The sequence below is a fragment of the Amblyomma maculatum genome, chromosome 2, assembly GCF_055883805.1.
Source record: "Amblyomma maculatum isolate TAMU_Amacu chromosome 2, ASM5588380v1, whole genome shotgun sequence".
Classification (NCBI taxonomy): Eukaryota; Metazoa; Arthropoda; class Arachnida; order Ixodida; family Ixodidae; genus Amblyomma; species Amblyomma maculatum.
In genome coordinates, this window is record NC_139345.1 from 147,877,589 (window position 1) to 147,895,697 (window position 18,109).

Consider the following 18,109-nt stretch of genomic DNA (forward strand, 5'->3'; position numbering starts at 1 on the left):
GCAACTACGGCTACAAAGAAAACCCAAGAAATCACATCTTTCGGGCGACGAGACTAAATCGACTTCTTTCCTTTTGCCTATTTTCTAGCGTCTCCTCAAAGGCTGCGACATCTGGGCGAACAGTGGCGCGAGCCGTTCGCTCCGTTATCCCTCACCGCGATGTCACCGGCAGCACCGTCGCCTCTTCGGGCAGCGCCGAACGTTCCTGTTCCATTCTTCTCCTCGGCGCGCGCGCAGCGCGTGGCGGAGCGGCGCCGAATGCTTGGGTCGGCCATTCATCACCCGAAGGCGGCAACTCGCGGATCATTAATGGCGGCCTGGGAATGACGGAGCACGCCTGCGGCTCTTCGCACCTCCGCTCCTCCTGCGGCCAAAGGCGCCCCTCGTTGCTTCCCTGCCGAGCAAGCGCAATGGCAGCAGCCGGTGTGCAGCACCTCCTTTTTACACGATGACGCGCTCTGCAGTTTGCCATGAACATGAACGAAGAAAGGCGGCCATGGCGTTTCTGTTTTTAACTTTCTCACGAAGATGATGCCTCCGGCGAGCAGGCATCTGGATCAGTATCGCTATACACGCCGCCCCCTTTAGAGATATGGCTTACAGCGAATTTATATTTGTACAACGGGTACAAGCACAAACAAATTAGGGCTTACCGGCGCCAAAGAAAACGCAATATGTCATGACTGAAAACATTCACGTATGCCAGCTGAGCGATTTTAGTGATTTCCAAATGAGCCTCGGATTTGGTGTTATGTAGAATGTGTCATTGGATTCATGTGGCCCTTTTAGTAGGCCCTGTCATATAGTGTGAACGATGTGACTCTGTTATCTCTATCTGTTCCCTCCTGGGATGATTGCCTGCAGCACTGGATATGTTCCGTTTCTTCTTGCTTGCCGCATGCGACCTTTTCTTAAACAGAAATAAAAAAAAAAGAGACCAAAACATGGTTTTCTATAATGTGGGGCTATTAATTGAACTTTCATTGTAAACCGCAGTCTATTCCTCAGTGCACAAGCGATCACCTAAATATTGCTTGTGATCGGTAAGCTGAGACTTGAACTACGTTTAGCCGCGCTCATATCCATTTCCCGAACCGTATCCTTGCTTGCAGACTATCCTTGGGATTTAGCAACGCCAATGCATTCGGATCAACTACGGCTATATAAAAAAAAAAACACATTCGAAATAAGAAAGCGTCCATCAATTCAAAGAGTATCAATAATGTCCCGTTCCCCCGCTCTATAAGCTCCGCAATGTTATTTTAAGCGAATGCTACGGTGTGCGCAGGAAATGTACTCTTAGAGCATCTCTATTCAGCTATAAAGAACAGAGTGACAGGCATCCTTTGAGTAATGGATGCCGTCCTCATCGCTAGCTCGCCTGTTCCTAGCGAGAGGTTCGGATCACACACCTCAGTAACTCAGCTCGGAATGGTTCCCCGCCGTGCAAAGAGAGAGTACATCCTTCTCGTGCAATTTTCCACGAGCGCATCTGGAACTTGTTCCCAGGAGCCATTGCAGAGCTTCAAAAATAACGCAGAAAAACTAATGGCGTCCACAGCTTTCATCAGTCATAGAGCTGGGTTCAGTCCTGAAAGGCTGGCCCCTATTCACACTGTTCCAAGGCTGCTCAATTATTTCACTTCGCAATGGGATAGTTGCGGAGTTACCTTTTCTTTTCTTTCTTTTTCTTTATTTTCACATAACATATCCAAAACGTTTGCAAAAACCTATAGGCGCACAGGGATTATTTAAGGCGGCAAATTATCTAATGCTGCAAAGGTCGTTTCCTCCCCTTCTTAATTGTCACTAGTCTATGCAGCGAAAGCAACCATCTCCCTTCCGTTATATGACGTCCTGTTCTACTTCGCTCATTTACGATTTTATGCAGGTGCAGAGCGCACTTCCTGGAAAGGATGTGCACCGGCATTCAGCAGCTGCAGTTGTTATTCTTTTTCTTTTTACTGAAACCAATGCTGAACGAATAAAACTAATGATTAGGGCAGCACTCTGTAGAAACGAATTTTTTTCCTGCAATTTTACATTTTACCGCCGCAACTGTCGGCCGTCATTGGAAGCAACACAAGCAATCTCACAATGGTTGGATACCAGTCGGTTGAAAGCGCTACATACGCATGGTCGGCGATCTGTGAATTCGCTTCATCTAAATCCCTGCTTTCTCGCTGTCGATCTTAGCAACAATGTTCTCAGTACGGCGAGACAAGATGACTGCCTATGGCAAGAACATGAGAACAGCATCATTGCTGCAGGCTGCGATTCGCGCACGGTTAAATGCATGGATATGCGCTGCGTATATCCATCACAGCTGAACGGATGCCTTTGGGTGACAATTTGTTAAGGCGAAATTCTTATTGGCTACGTTTGTGAAAACGTATCCGCAAAACGTGGAAGCGAAAAATGTAAGCAAAATTTAACGAGTTATACGACTTCACGTTAAGATGAGACTGGTAGTCATGAATTTGTATGTAATGACAAGTGGTGCTAAATGTCATGTCATGCCTAGTCATGTCGTGTGAGTTGTTAATCTTTAGTTATAAATAATAGTCACTTTTCATGAGGCAGTCAGATCGGAGATCCAATGTGCATGACTATGAAGTCTATTATTTTTGTAAGCCAAAGTCATTATCATGACTAGTCTAATCATGGCTATCAATAGCACTGAGTCATAACATTCAAACGTGCTGAGTTATGACACTCTAGGAACTACTAAAGAGCAGCCAACGCACATGCTATCAAAGTTTTTACTTCGACTGTCGAGCCAAGCATTCCCTGCATGTCCCTCGCGGGAGGAAGGTACGGTTCAGTCACCTGCGTCGCCTGGTATTCATTCGGTGATCCAAAGCGTACAGCCTTTCACCTGTCCTGGTGCTCGGTATATATCTTGTGTGATATGATTCGGAGGCGGATGTTTGATTCTTCCTGTGTACAAGGAACGATCTTTTGCCATATGAGTCTCTTTTCCAGTGCCGCCTGTATGACAGTAAAATTTCTCATGATCATCATGAACATCCATGCCGATTTTAAGCGTGTTCATCTGGTGAGTTTATTGTGCAACCAAAGTAACTGCATTGAAAATGATCGACAAGACGGGCGAAAGACAACACCTGGCGAGCCGCGCTAATATATTTGTCTTCTCAAGAAAGCGCAACGCAGGCAGGACGATACAGGCATTTAGAATAAGGAGGGTTAGAGGAACTGACCGTCTTTGCCTTCTCAAGCGGCGTTAAAGAATATAAATGTGTGCGTGCTATTTAAAAGTAATACGATAGCAAATAAATACCAATTAATTACAACGATTCATTATTGTCTCCATGTAAGATTTCGACACATAATAATTCTTGCTTCTTTTACGACTCGTTTCTGATTACGTAATCTGATTTCCGTGTCAGATTGCGGCAACGTACATATCGTCTCGCGAAACTTGTGAAGGATTGCCGTGGCTGTTTTGCGAATGATGCGCCGTTTTTATTTTTGTTTTTTCAACTTGCGACATATGTATTGCAATGACTATAGTTCAGTTATCGGACAGTATATTTCCCCGTACAGTAACGTCGCTGAAGATCTCGCTAGCGTCCATCCGCGGTTTCACATTTGGAAACCGCTTAGGCGTGTGGTAAGTAACTTTGTGGTAACTTTGCCCCATCCAGGCCTAGAGCCTCTCGTGAGACGAGAAATGGTGGAACGTTATCTGAAATAAAGACAGACTAATTTTGCGGCGAGGGGGAAGTTAAGACAGAGAACTCATGGCGCTAATGAACCCACTGATTGACTCTGAGGAGCCATGCCATGTAGATTGAGCTAACACTGAAAGTGCCTGTAGGGAAAACAATAGCTCCGTACGAACAAATCGGCAGTATGGCCGGGACGGCCGTTATTCGCAGCGAACGCACCCACCTCCGTTGGGTTTCAGGCTGGATCTCCGCTGTCAGGTCGTTAATCTCTGCGCACCCTGCAAGAACGGACGACAAGAGGACGCTGAGCTCACGTAAAGAAATCGTCCAATACAAGTACACAGCCCACAAGGCACAGCTTGCATGGCACTATGGCACTATACGTCTACGGTGTCTACCTCCAGTGTACATGATCGTAAAACAAATATTGACAACTGAGATAGCGTTTGCTAGAACCAAAGGGAAGGGTGTTCGGGAAGGTCTCGACAATCACGTCTCTTGAGCGATTCTGGTGGCAATGCGTGCAACGCCTGAGCTCGGCTTGTCGCCGCTCACCTTCAGGCAGTTTCTCGCTTTTCCTTTCCCCTCTGTAGTTCTTGATTTCGTTCCCCGGCCATTCTCATTCTTTATCAGAGAAGGGAGAACTCCTTCCCGCGTTCCCAGTTTCGCGGAAAACGCGTCACGGGAGAACCTCCTCTTGCCCCTCAAGATAGCGTCATGGTCTTACGTGCTTCCGCTTTTCGGGTGACACCAGATTCGAGGCTATGTCTCCCCCATCGCGTATATATACTATACCTCTTCCTCGGCTTTCGCAGGCGATCTTTTATTTTTGCCTTCCTGGTTTGGTTTTTCTCTTCTCCTATGAATGATGTTGCAAGGGTGTTCTCTCTAGACATGCCCAAATAAGAGGTGGTAACTCTGTGCGTCGTTGGGATATCGTGCCGCGGATCGGGGCCAAAGTCCATGGACTCTCGCTTATCTTTAGCGCCATCTTGCCTGGATTGCCACCTCTTTTTCCACCCCTGCCATTTCAGACCTTTCTGTGTACTTCTTCGAGCGAAAGAATTCGGGGTGCGCTTGTTAGAAGGCACAGGTCCTGAAGCTTTACGCTCTTCTTTATCTGACCGCCTTGCTTGTTTTCGAAAAATACACAACTAAAAAGGAAATGGCAGGGCACCAACGGAAGCGTGTAACTTCAGTCTGCGTAGTGTTGGGATAAATGACCATGGCTGTGTGTTCGTATCCAGACGACATCATTTCACGCCAGATAGGCGCGCGATTGGGACGCCGTCCTCCATCCAACCTTCGCCGCATGTCGCTATAACTACGGGCGTGTTGTTATCAGGAAGGTAGAAAGGAAAAGAAAGTGTTGCTGTTTAGTTTTCTTGCATATCTGCTCTTTCAATTTGTTGCACCTGTGTGTGTGTGTGTGTGTGTGTGTGTGTGTGTGTGTGTGTGTGTGTGTGTGTGTGTGTGTGTGTGTGTGTGTGTGTGTGTGTGTGTGTGTGTGTGTGTGTGTGTGTGTGTGTGTGTGTGTGTGTGTGTGTGTGTGTGTGTGTGTGTGTGTGTGTGTGTGTGTGTGTGTGTGTGTGTGTGTGTGTGTGTGTGTGTGTGTGTGTGTGTGTGTGTGTGTGTGTGTGTGTGTGTGTGTGTGTGTGTGTGTGTGTGTGTGTGTGTGTGTGTGTGTGTGTGTGTGTGTGTGTGTGTGTGTGTGTGTGTGTGTGTGTGTGTGTGTGTGTGTGTGTGTGTGTGTGTGTGTGTGTGTGTGTGTGTGTGTGTGTGTGTGTGTGTGTGTGTGTGTGTGTGTGTGTGTGTGTGTGTGTGTGTGTGTGTGTGTGTGTGTGTGTGTGTGTGTGTGTGTGTGTGTGTGTGTGTGTGTGTGTGTGTGTGTGTGTGTGTGTGTGTGTGTGTGTGTGTGTGTGTGTGTGTGTGTGTGTGTGTGTGTGTGTGTGTGTGTGTGTGTGTGTGTGTGTGTGTGTGTGTGTGTGTGTGTGTGTGTGTGTGTGTGTGTGTGTGTGTGTGTGTGTGTGTGTGTGTGTGTGTGTGTGTGTGTGTGTGTGTGTGTGTGTGTGTGTGTGTGTGTGTGTGTGTGTGTGTGTGTGTGTGTGTGTGTGTGTGTGTGTGTGTGTGTGTGTGTGTGTGTGTGTGTGTGTGTGTGTGTGTGTGTGTGTGTGTGTGTGTGTGTGTGTGTGTGTGTGTGTGTGTGTGTGTGTGTGTGTGTGTGTGTGTGTTCTCATAGGGAGCGAGAAGAGATATATTTATATCGTTGTACGCCACTGTAAATTAGCTGTAGTCATACTCCTAAATGTGTCGTGTTTTGGAAGAGCGCTGCGGTCTAATACAACCTTAGTACTATACGTTAAAACAATATCCGAAGTCGCAGAGATTTGTAGTAAGGGAGTGCTCTGTAACATGTGTAAAAAATTGTATTTTTGCATCGTCCCGGACCGCGACATTTTTTGAAGCGAAAGCGAGGTATAGAGCACCGGTCTTCGCTTGGCACTAAATGTGACCTTCAGTGACTTTCACCTAATTAAGTATGGGTGCCCACAATTCCGGGGGGTCTGCCCAAAAGTCTAATACGCCTCTTTTTCCTCGAAACATAACTTAAATGGAGAGGCAGCCCTGTATTGTGCGATATCAACGTACGTCAAAGGCTCCCAGGTGGCAGGAATTACTTTGTAGCCCAACCACTACGGGACCTCTTGCACTCTTTCCATCCCTCATGGCGCGGATCAGGTGTCCGCGAGAAGTGTGAAAGATACTTTGCCTTTCTTTTCCTATAAATCAATTTAAAATTTTCTTCATTGCGAAGTTTCTCTGAATGCTATATATACCTTTCTTCTGGAACCGAAGAGCCGCGCTTGCATCAATGCAAACTAATAAACGCTCTCTTATCATTATAACCATTCTCTTCCAGTCCATTGTTAAAAACTTTCTAATACCATGAAACTAGTAAGAACACAGCTATATGAAAAGGGCAGTATATTATGAAAACCAAGGTGGAAATTTCATCTATAGTCTTTTTGGTCAGAATTAGAGACAAGAAGCGATGATATTTAGTAGCTTTTAATCATACACCGTTTAAAGGTGTTAATAGAGCGCAACCGTATATGATCCCATATTTGATAAAGTCTATAAAAATTGTTGGGCTTATCTGCATCTAAAGACAAACCATTTATCACAGTAATCGTTTGAATGCATAACCACACATCTCTCTCTGCACTACAAACAGGAATGTAGATCAGTCGCGCAATCTTTGTGAAAAGATGTTGTCTCGGTTGCAGGAATTCGCGTGACAATCTCTCTTCCAAATTGTTTGCAGCAGTTTCTAAAGACGAAAGAAAGTGCAGTGCTTGCCGAGAATACACAAAGACGCTGGAATATGAAAGAATGTACAAGAACTTCATGAATGTCCTCAAAAAGGTTCATCAATTGCGTAACAAACTTTCGACAAAGGCTGTCATCCTTACGGTTTTGGTGTTCAAGACAACCAGAGGTCAAACTTGAACATGAAGGAAAAATGGTGCGTACGGCTAAAATAAAAATAAAATTTAGATGTCATAAATGCACTGCGCAACATACGACTTCGCCTTCGTGCAAGGCTGTCTACGTAACAGCGTGAGTCACGCCAGCACTCAGCGCCGCATTAAACGCTTTCATTTCGTGACGCCATAGTCGCCTCCCTTGCCCCGACTGGCAGCTCCTTTGGACGGTTCTTTTGAGTGCCTGCTGCGGCGCGGCGGGAAGCCGTTTGCTAAGCAAACGGGGAGGCACAGCACAATGGTCCACGACGCACTAGCTGCTATTGTTGCAAGGCCCGGGCACTCGGTGTCTTCGCATATGCGGAATAGCGGAGCGTTCCGACGGTCCGGTGTCTATGAAGTCGCGGGTATCAGTGTGGCATTCCCACGCCAGAAATCGTCCAGTGCAGTGCCATATGCCGGGGTTGTCGACCGCGAGTTTTCGAGATGCGCAGCTGAGCTGGGCAACGTATACGGAATCTCATCGCGGTAGCATCAGAAGTCGGAACAATGGACGCAAAGGATTGGGTTGTGGTGTTGACAAGTGGGATTCACCGAATAATTATGGAAGCAGTGTGAATACATTGGTACTGCTCTAAAGCTGTAGGATTATCTACAGGCTCACAATTTTTGAACATTCGGATGTTGCATTTAACTGCAACCCACGGCCGGTCTCGAGGGAGAGAGCGCGCGCTCTTTCTTACGGCCTTCTCAATCGCTGCGTGAACAATGGGAACTTTTCTCCTTGAGTTACGCTCTCCGCCGCCGCAAGGGGCGCGACCTGCTCACTGTTCGCTCCGCATCTGCTTCAGTGGCTGCGGGTGGCTTTTGCCTGGTTTCGCGCTCTCGCCCGCGGGTTTCGTGATGAGTGCAGCCCCTAAATGAAAGATTACAGAAGGTAGATATGCTGCAGCGGCATCCTGTCAGCGGGCTACACCCGTGAATAGAGTCTGTATATTAAAAAACACTGTCGCTCAGCAAACGTTCGACAAGCATATGACATGTATTGCGGCATGGTATCTACTTTTGTTCATTTTAATCTGAATTTTTTCCCAAAGATGAATAAAAAAATGAATGAGCAGTGATCACATCGAAGCTTCTTCAAGGCAAACATAACAGCAACAATGGCAAAACCGTCTTTCAGCACTAGATGAGAAACCATCGAGGTTACACCGAAGATGAAAATAATTTTATAAAAATGTAATCTAAGTTGCGCAATGCTTACGTGACATAAAAACGCTTTTAAGTTTTGTTATAAATTTTGCTATAATTTATAGACCAGCAAATGTTTTATGTTGTATTATAAACATTATTTTAATTTTGCAAATAAACGTTGGTTTAATGAATTGTTTACATGATATCATGATTATTTCATTAAAAAAGAAACAGGAAATCTATTTCAAGCACTAATTCCTAGCATTATTTTCTTTCTTTTTCTAGTATAGAGTTTGAACTAATAGTTCCTTGTAACTATCTGTGCAGTAATGCCTGCCTTAGAGAGCAATCGCTGCCCCATTATTTTGGTAGAATGCTTTGCTTATTACACATTCGCCACTGTTACTCAAGGGACACTCCTCAATAATGGATATAAAAGCTTTTTTCTGTGCTATTTATTCAGGAGTTGTATGTCGCGGCTGTATTGCGTAGTTGTGTACCGTCGCCAATGTATATAGGCTACATGCTCGTGCAGGGTTGTTTTATAATTTTCAAAAAGCTATATATATATATATATATATATGCAGCATTCTATGTGAGAAATTTCTCAGAATCCTTCTTGCAATTATGCTAAGAAAGTGACAGACAGGAACGAAAGGCCAGCTCCTTATGTGCACAAACCGTCCAGAAAGATTTTGAGACTTTAATTTTCTAGCCGCATGTACCGTTTTGATGAATGAGTGCAATGTGTTAACTTTGAAGGACATTTTTTTTTATTACTTGCCGCTCTTTTCAATTATGCATATCTGTTTATGCCAATTTCCTTCATTAAATGTTTTTTTTTATCACTGTATTAAACTGACTACGACTGTCTACGTGTGCGTCAGTCGCGAGACTACGTATACATCTGCTGTCTTTCAACCTAGTGATTTGTTTTATATGAAGCTAGAACAGACCATTTCACTAGACAACTGAAATTTTAACTGTATGCGTAAATTTTTGTTCCTTACTCTGAATCTGAGACGTGCTATGAATTTTCGTCAGTGCCTCTTTTGCTCTAAACGAAAACGGCAGCGGTTGACAGAATATCCACCGAACAGTTTGCCATGCACTAGCGTCAGGTCGCGCTATACCTGCTTAGAGCTTTCAAAGGCACACTGCATAAAATGGTACATATAGTTTTGTGAAAAATTTAGGGGCAAAAAGTGTTGATGTAAGTGCACCCGAAACTTCATTCGACCGTGCGCGACAGCACTGACGAAGGCGCGCGCGCTCTCGCGCGCACGCGCATTATTGACTATTTTATTGCTCATACACGATAAATCAGACGCCACAAGGGGTGAAATATCAGGACCTGCCGTTTGCAACCGATGCGGGCGGAGCGAAGAGCGAGCGCGCGTTTCCCTTGCGCGTCAACGGCTGCAGCGGAGGAGCAGCAGTGGGGCGGTGGCGACCCCACCGAGGCGCGGCGGGCGGTGGAAACAGACCCCATTGGAGAGGCCGTAAGAGAAGAGAGAAACGCGCTCTCCCTCGAGACCGGCCGTGCTGCAACCCGACAGCGAACGATTAAAAAAAAAAAAAGAAAAAAAAAAGTAAATTCAGTATGCTAAGATTTATACTTTGTTCCACAGGAATAAAGCTGGTTTTTCTCGTTCCCAGGAAAGCTTTTTCTTTTTTCTGCTGTTTGGCTTTGTGTCACGAACAACGAATAAACAACATGAGCTCTTAGCACTGGTGCGAGCTCTTCGCAAGCAAAAGTTATACAACTTGAATATAGCGGCTAAAGTGGCAATTTTTTTTTCTCCGTGCTGTTCTTAAACTTTGCACACTGCTTCGAACTTTGCATCTGCTATTTGTATTCGATCAGTAAGCTGGCACAGTTAATCTTGGAGATCAAAGCGGCACATACTAATGAACTACTATCGCAGCAGTAGTCGCGGAATTCGGATTCCCGTTTTGGTGCACTGCGTGCCCATCCATAATAATCCCTGCGCATGTTCTGCGAATCAAATCCTCATGACTTCTCTTCAGAAGATTCGATAATTATTATCCTTTGCGGTCACACGATAGGAAAGTGAGGTCACGAAACGAATGCATATCACCAAGGCGATGACGCCTGTAAAGCAGTAGTACTCGTCCTCCCATCCGGCTCAATGATCCAAACCTAAATTGAAAATTCGCCACCCCGGGTTATCACATTATCACCGACATCTTCTCCGAGGTCCTCGCTTTGAACCTGGAGCGTGGGAATGTCCGCGGGCAAACGGGGAAAGTTACTGGCTGAAGCTCGGCGCGCTCTTGAGTATATGACTCTATATGCTTCACGGCGTTTCGCTAATCGACATCTTCCCTCTCCTCTCATCTGCAGTTTTTGAGCCCGACTGTGTTCGTTACCGCGTTCTTTTCCCAGGGCGCTCTCCCCGTGCTGGAGAATACGCTTCCGATCCGCCGGCCGCGATCTGGGTGACGCGTTCAATGGCCGCGCGCCGCACAATGCCAGCGCGGTAAGCTTCGCTGACAATGAAAGGTCGCGCCGTCGTTTTCGCTCCTATCGAGGCCCTTTTGGGGAGAAGGTAGGCGCATGAACACGGTCCGAACAGCTCCGAGCATGAAAAGAAACTCGATGTCTTCGTTGCTGGAGTCGCGGTCAGGCCGCTGCTTTTCTTCTTCCTCTTGGCGGCCCGGGTTCCGGGGGAGTCTTGTGCATACTTCAAACTGCGGTGCATGAAGAGGCAACAGGCTTATTCGCCTACGTATAGAAGGTCGCGCTATTTGGAGCTCGTTCGAGCCTGCCTACGGCTTCCCTTGCACGTCCTCTGTGCACGCTGTCACACCTATTCATCTTGAGAAGAATGCCCATGACAATACGGCAAGGTATTTCGCAGTTGACACAGCGTTCAGGGTCGCACTCTTCAGACTTTTGTTGCGGCCTGCGAGGGATTGAAGTTGAAATACCGCGGCTTCCGACCTTATGCTCCTGTCTATACTTCTGGTCTGTGTCGGGGTGCGCCCGAACCCCGCATGCCCGCTCGCGGAGACATTTGTAAGTTTTCTATTCGACGGGATCGCTCGCACCCTGTGCGACCTTGGGCACGGCGGTTCGTCGCTCGAGAAAACATTTGAAAGAAGGGATTCGAATAGTTCGAGCTCTCCGAACGCTCTCTAGAACGGGCACAATGCGCAGGATAACGCCGCGATAAATTGTATTGTGCTTCTTGTGCCTGGAATGCGAGCAGCAGCAGCCCTATATGGATCAAAATAAGATCTCCGTAGGTGACGGTAAAAGTGCTTGAGAATTCACTAGTGCCACATTCTGCGGTTTTGGACCCAGCTCAGCTGTGCATCAACGACACTTTTTAATTATTACCTGGTTTCTTATTTTTTTTTTCCAACTGGTCGAGGTGAAGTGCATATGCAGGTTTTGCGACAGCGATTAGAAAGAAACTAAGATACATGCATATTTTTATATCACGAATACAGTACGCATTATTACTTCGCATACGAGCTAGGCTATCTTCCTCCAGTGCCTCTTGTGGAACGCAAAATATTGAAAAATCATTTCTGTTTAGTCCTTCAATTCTACTCAAATTATTCGTGCACGGCTGAAGCTCATGTCCTCGACTGAGGCAACCGGCAAATGGCTGTTAACCACGAGATCTCGAGCCTTCTTAAAGCAATATCCACATTTCTGAAAACAAGCCTAATAATAAGGAGATCTCCCTAGCCCTCGGGTGTTCTTCTGTCCCATAATGAAATGTCTTAACAAGATTGCATGGCAAACTTAGAAAATTGCAGTTTTTCTTTTTAACCAACTCTTGTCGAAATATAGGGCAGGATCGCGCTTCTGGTCGCAACTAGCAATCGCTAATCACTCAGGTTTCCTCCGATAAACAACTGCTTTAGTATCTCCGTGAAACGTTTTTGAAAAAAAAAAAAAAAAAAAAGAGAACTCTGATTATAGTAGAGTTTAAGAATATTTCCTTCAGTATGGGTCATCTAGAAAAAAAGCAAGAATTTTATTATACACAATAGGTATTTGCGAACATGTCGACCTGAAAAGACTTGTGGACTTTCCCCCTAAAGATAGAGAACCTTGTGGCATAGCTTTACGATAGCATTGTCATTAACTGCAATCCCAATTACTCAACAAATTCACCCGCCAGCTTAAACTAAAACGCACTCCTGAAACTTATTATAAAGCGCTACCTATGAGTGTCATGTATGATTACATTTTACGCATAAATAAAAATAATTTTTTTAAACTATATGGCTTCCCGGTTATACAGGAACATTGCAACTAATAATTAATACTCGCCGGGTGTAGTTGCCGTAGTATCCGATGGAGGCGAAAGCAAGGCGCCCATGTGCTGTGCGATGTCAGTGCACGATAAATAGCCTCGCCTGGTAAAAAATTTCTAAAGCCCTCCACTGCGGCTTCTCTCATATAGGCTGAGTCACTTTTGGACGTTAAATTACTCCATGAACAAAATTTTCGTCTGGTGCGGGTCACCCGCGATTTGGCTCACTAAGGTCGTCTTCGAGAGTTGGAGAATCTTAGCGTCACTGTCAAAGTAAACAACAACAAATACAAACATGACCCTACTGCGGCTGCGACAATTGACCCAGCAAACGAGATCAGCTCCGATATCCAATCAGCGTTGATATTCAAGTGAATACTTCTCACAATGGCTATTTCTTAATAAGGGAGTAATTACTCATTGCATCCACCCAAGCGCAGCCATACGGCTACAAAGGAAAGCTATAGCTTTCTCAGAAACTTCGTAGTTAAAGAAAAATTCGTCCTGATCCGGGAATCGAACCCGGCACCACCGCCTTTCCGGGGCTGTCGCCCCATCGACTGAACTAACCAATACCATTCCCACTTCGAGTTATAGATCAATTCGCTCTCGCCCTACCATCTGATTTGCTGACCGTCCTGGTTAGCTCAGTCGGTAGAGCGACTGCCCCGGAAAGGCGGTGGTGCCGGGTTCGATTCCCGGATCAGGACAAATTTTTCTTTAACTACGAAGTTTCTGAGAAAGCTGTATAGCTTTCCTTTGTAGCCGTATGGCTGCGCTTGGGTGGATGCAATGAGTAATTACTCCCTTATTACAAATCGACTCCACCTTGGGGGATTCCCCTAAATATTTGACCAAGGCTATTTCTTAGTTATTCGTATATGAGCACGAGCGCTAAATTTCGAGTAATAGCACCATGGGCGACGTAGTCTTCCTAAAAGAATTAACTCCATCAATGGCTTCAAAAATTGAGAAGTAATCGCAGCACCAGTGCAGTTCAGCGGAGTCGAATATGCAAATGAATATGAGCGGCTGTACGAAAGAATCCGACATACATTGAGCAACGATATGCATCCAGTGTAGAGATGGGCTGCTTTCCTCTAAAAATGTGATTGAACAAACCTTGTAGAAAACTTTACAGCTTGAAAGCCACAGGGAGCGCGAAATCCGATATCGATGCATAGCATAAAATTAGTTGCTCCTACCCTGACTGCTCATTGGAGGGTCAAATTCTAAAGTTAAAGCTCAGCTACTGTGATCATCTGATGAGAAGAGAAGAATCGCTGGAGAAAGATTTGATGTTGGGAAAGGTTGAGGGTCACCGGAGAAGGGGTAGACAGCGAACGTGATGGTTAGATGGCATCCTCGAGGCTCTGCAGTTATGTGATGTTAGGAAGACAGTGAGAGACCGGAAAGTGTGGCGTGATATGGTCCATAGGGTCACGAATAGTCGGACACAACTGAACGACTGAACTGAACTGATTACGGCTTCTGAAGAAGGTATTCAAGAGGTCAAGGATACTGTGTCATGGTAAGTCAAGCTTGTGAAAATGAATAAACCCGAGTATCCGAGAGAGCGCGGCGGTGAGTTGAAAGAAGCCGTGAGACTGGAACCGGACGATTGTCACCGAAAGTAAACTGCTTGAAGACAATCTAAAAAGCATCAACTTGAGGCCGCATTGGTCTCTCCCAAGCGAGCCGTACCTAGTGTATCTCGGACCTGGAGGCAACTAAATTCCAGAAAATACAGTATACACCCCTGCCTACCCCGGCCTTTCGCTCCGTTTCTTCATATGATGTTCCTTTCCGCGAATGCTGAACAAATTTATTTTTTTCCTATTATTTTTTAAGCCCAGAGTTCTGCTTTGCATGTCTGATTTATTAACCAAGCTTTTCTATTCGCTTAGAGTTACTAACAAAAGCAATGTCATCCAACAACAGTTTTCAAAAAAAAAAAAAACAGCGCGAACAAACGGGGATGAAAGAAATAAAACACAGGAACGAGCGCTTGTTCCTGTGTTTTCTTCCTTTCATCCCCGTTTGTTCTCGCTGTTTTGTTTTTTTATTATTGTATCACCAACACGCCCGCTTAGCTATCCTGTTGAATTACTGCAGTACTGTCCATGCCAAGTCTTTCCACTCAATATTGCAGAATACATCTAGTAAACACCCGATAAATGGTACAGGATGTCTCCCTTATATACCATCATTCTTATTCGAGTTTTGCTGCCTTCCCTGCGATATACTGCGGAATATAGCTGCTGTTTTCTAGTAGTTTATCTCTGTCAAACATAGAAAATCAAAAGTTCAATTAGAAGGCAAACCAAAACATACGGCATATGATAATAGAGTAAAAGACTAATTAGTTATAACTGGTATTCGAGTATAAAGAATACAAAAACATGCACACAGAGGCGGGTGGCACGTGCAAATAAACCTAACCTTACGAGTAACAAATTATTCGATGTTATTTATTAAATATGCTTGATGACGGTCCCAAAGATTGGACACGCCTACCCTGAGAGAGCGGCCCCTTGGCCGCCTTACATCGACTCACTCGTTGCGCTGACGCCGACTTCAATGCCGCAGCGGCTCAATCCAGGAAAGGGCGACTATGAGCTGTGCACTAAAACACTTTTTATTCCAAGTATTTTACTGCTTCGTGGGATTTGCAGTAGTTGTTGAAGTATTTTTATTACTTGCGTGCATGGCTCAAATCGCGGTCACTTCATTCTCACGAATGGCTTCTCTTTCATCTTGCTGCAGATTTCAAGAAAACGCAGGATACGTTTCTGGATTCCTCCAGCGACGTAAGGTAAGCTCACAATGTCTCTGCGGCTTTGCGGCGCTGTTGCGCTGCTTCTCTTCTATAAAGTGTTGTAATTTTCGGAATAAAAGTAAACAGGCATACGTTCTTTAGCGGCATTTTAATGTATGCAAGCCACTTTGACGTGTAGTAACGATCCCTCTACAAAACGCATCTCCCCAATGCAGTTTTTGTTTTCTGCATAAATAAGGGCATTAATCGCCAGTGACACTTGAGCAAAGTGATACTTGAGACTTAGGATAAAGGCAACCATGTTGTTCTTCACAAGCAGTTATAAAGGAGGGCATAATGCTTAGTGCTTTGAACATGTGTGCATTTGGATTGTTGATGTCTTCATTTTAGAGCCTGGTGAGTCGTTATACGCTTTTAATTGGGAAGTGGGGGAGCATAATGAACAGAAAAGAAAACACGCTCTTGTCGGCATCGTTTTCTCTGTTGTTCTCTATTTTAGATGAAAAGCACGCATTGAGAATTTCATATGGAGCAAACGGTGTCATTTCTCACGAGTACATTTCTCGCAACGAAACCGTCGCTCGCTTGAGCCCGCAAGAGCTACACTTCAAGCGCGAATCGCCAAACGACAATGTGCCGCGAGGAACCCACGCGTCCGGAAACAACTCGTAGCCAACCGCAATAAGGAAATAAAAGAGAAGAAATATGCGAGACGCGTCGGGCAACGCGTGTGTTGTTCAAACACTCCGTTGCGTGTCAGCGCCCTTACGCCGCATTACGGCAGAGAACCGACCGGCATGGCGAATCCAATGCCAAGGCAAAAGCAAATCCAATCGACATGGTTCGGGCAGACGTCGGGAACGTGCCCTCTCGACACTGCCAGTCGGACGAAAAGAACAAATAAATCAAGAAGTGACCCCGAAAAGCTCACGTTTCCCCTGAGTGCCGAGGAGTGGCGCGCGCGTCACGCACGTGGCGACTGCGGCCAATCACAAACGCTTATGTCGTCGCAATTTATAAAAGACAGCCGCTAATGCACTGCTTACACGCCCAGTTTGGTGCAGCTTTGTTTTCTTGCGCAATTCTGCCGACGGACGTGCCCCGCGTGATGTTCTCGGAAAACAAAAACTTCCAGCACGCGCTGACCGATTAGGCTAAACGCTGCCTCGTGTTCGTATGCAGTCCAAAGAAGCATGGATTGGCGAAGTGAAAAAAAAAAGAAAGGAAATCATGATTTAGCGCCCCCGTCTGATCTTTGATTTGTGTTCCTTGCGTTAAAGGATGAGGCAGATAGTTGTGCCGGCTGTGTCCATGGACAAATGTTATTGCTCCTGCCAGGCGATGGCCGTTGACGGCACGTCTCACTCTTTCTGCCTTCGGTTTTCGTACCGTTCGCGGTCGAAGCGGAAAGGAAGCCGCATCGCGTTCCTGTTCCCGCTGGCCGACGAAGGTCACCCCCTCTGGCATCGCACTGCTCGGCGCGCGTGCCGTCGCTCGAGACGACAAGCTCCTCCCTTCATGCTGTTCTTCAGTGCGACGTCGTAATGGCGCAAGCGGAACGGTGGACGTCACGCTGGAACTGCCCGCGCGCGCAGTTCGCGTGCACTGCCGCGTACACACATAATCACCTTCACCGCTGAGTAAACACGCATTACTCCGCTGTTTACTTTTCTGCTTTGCCTTTTTTTTTTTTTCTATGCTCGTACGCGAGCAATGACTTAAGCCCCCCTTTTTCTTCGTTTGGGATTTCCTCTTGTTTCCTTTTTTTTTCTTTATTTCTGGAGCGTAACCCCTCGGGGCCGCAGCTCGACGTCGTCCAGGGTACTACGAGCGTACTTCCGACGAAGGCACAGCCGCGTGGGCGGGCGAGCGAGTTTCCGAGAGGTGTTGACCTTTGCTGCGGAAATTGCTATATAGAGAGGCCACAGCGAGGGTCTGGAGAGTGAGCGGTTTATTTTTGTCACAGCGAGGGTCTGGAGAGTGAGCGGTTTATTTTTGTCGTTTTTATCGAATCCCTCCTCCGGGGTCTCTTCACATGCCGCTTTACGCCTGCGGCCATTTTGCGTCTCTGGCTTTTATGATTTAGTCTTTTCTTTTTCCGTAAACTGTTACTGTGTTATTTTGTTTCACGTTACCCGATGCTAAACTGGCTGCTCTCCCTTAAACATGCTGTGACCTCGCCTTTGTTGGGCTCAAGGGGCAAGCTTTGCAGCGTTCTAGATATAGTTGTGCGGCTCGTCATAAGATCTCAAAGCAGCCGAATTTTGTATAAGAAGAGTTTCTTCCTTCCTTTAGTGTTTTTTTTTTTTTTTTTTTTTTTTTTTTTGTCGGATTTATTACACTCCGTCGCTACGTGGCCCTCAACGATATACAAGAGCCCGCATGATACCAGGGCTTCATGTGTTTATCCTTGTGTTGTTCGTTGAGCTGGAATAACATCTTCATGGATGATACCCATTCGGCCTATTATCCGTACTGTTGAAGAAAAGCTGTTCTGTTACCATGCAAGTAGTTTAGATTTGCATATAACGCTTGCGCAGCGTGAGCCAAGTTTTGAGAGACTGATGTCCGCAACTTAGAATGCCAGGAGCGTTTGAAAGTTCCGATGTACGCGCAAGTGCTGCTTTCATGACGGAAAAGGCTGGAATATGCATGATCCCA

The 18,109-nt window shown here is 45.9% G+C and overlaps 1 long non-coding RNA gene across 1 annotated transcript in view; it reads left to right on the top strand.

Annotated features, from left to right (window-relative positions):
- LOC146200143 (uncharacterized) overlaps nt 1-18,109 on the top strand; it is a 520,757-nt gene that overhangs the window by 132,000 nt on the left and 370,648 nt on the right. Inside the window, exon 2 of the long non-coding RNA XR_014704801.1 lies at nt 15,436-15,484. This is a non-coding gene — a long non-coding RNA (uncharacterized LOC146200143). The remainder of the gene's footprint in view (nt 1-15,435; nt 15,485-18,109) is intronic.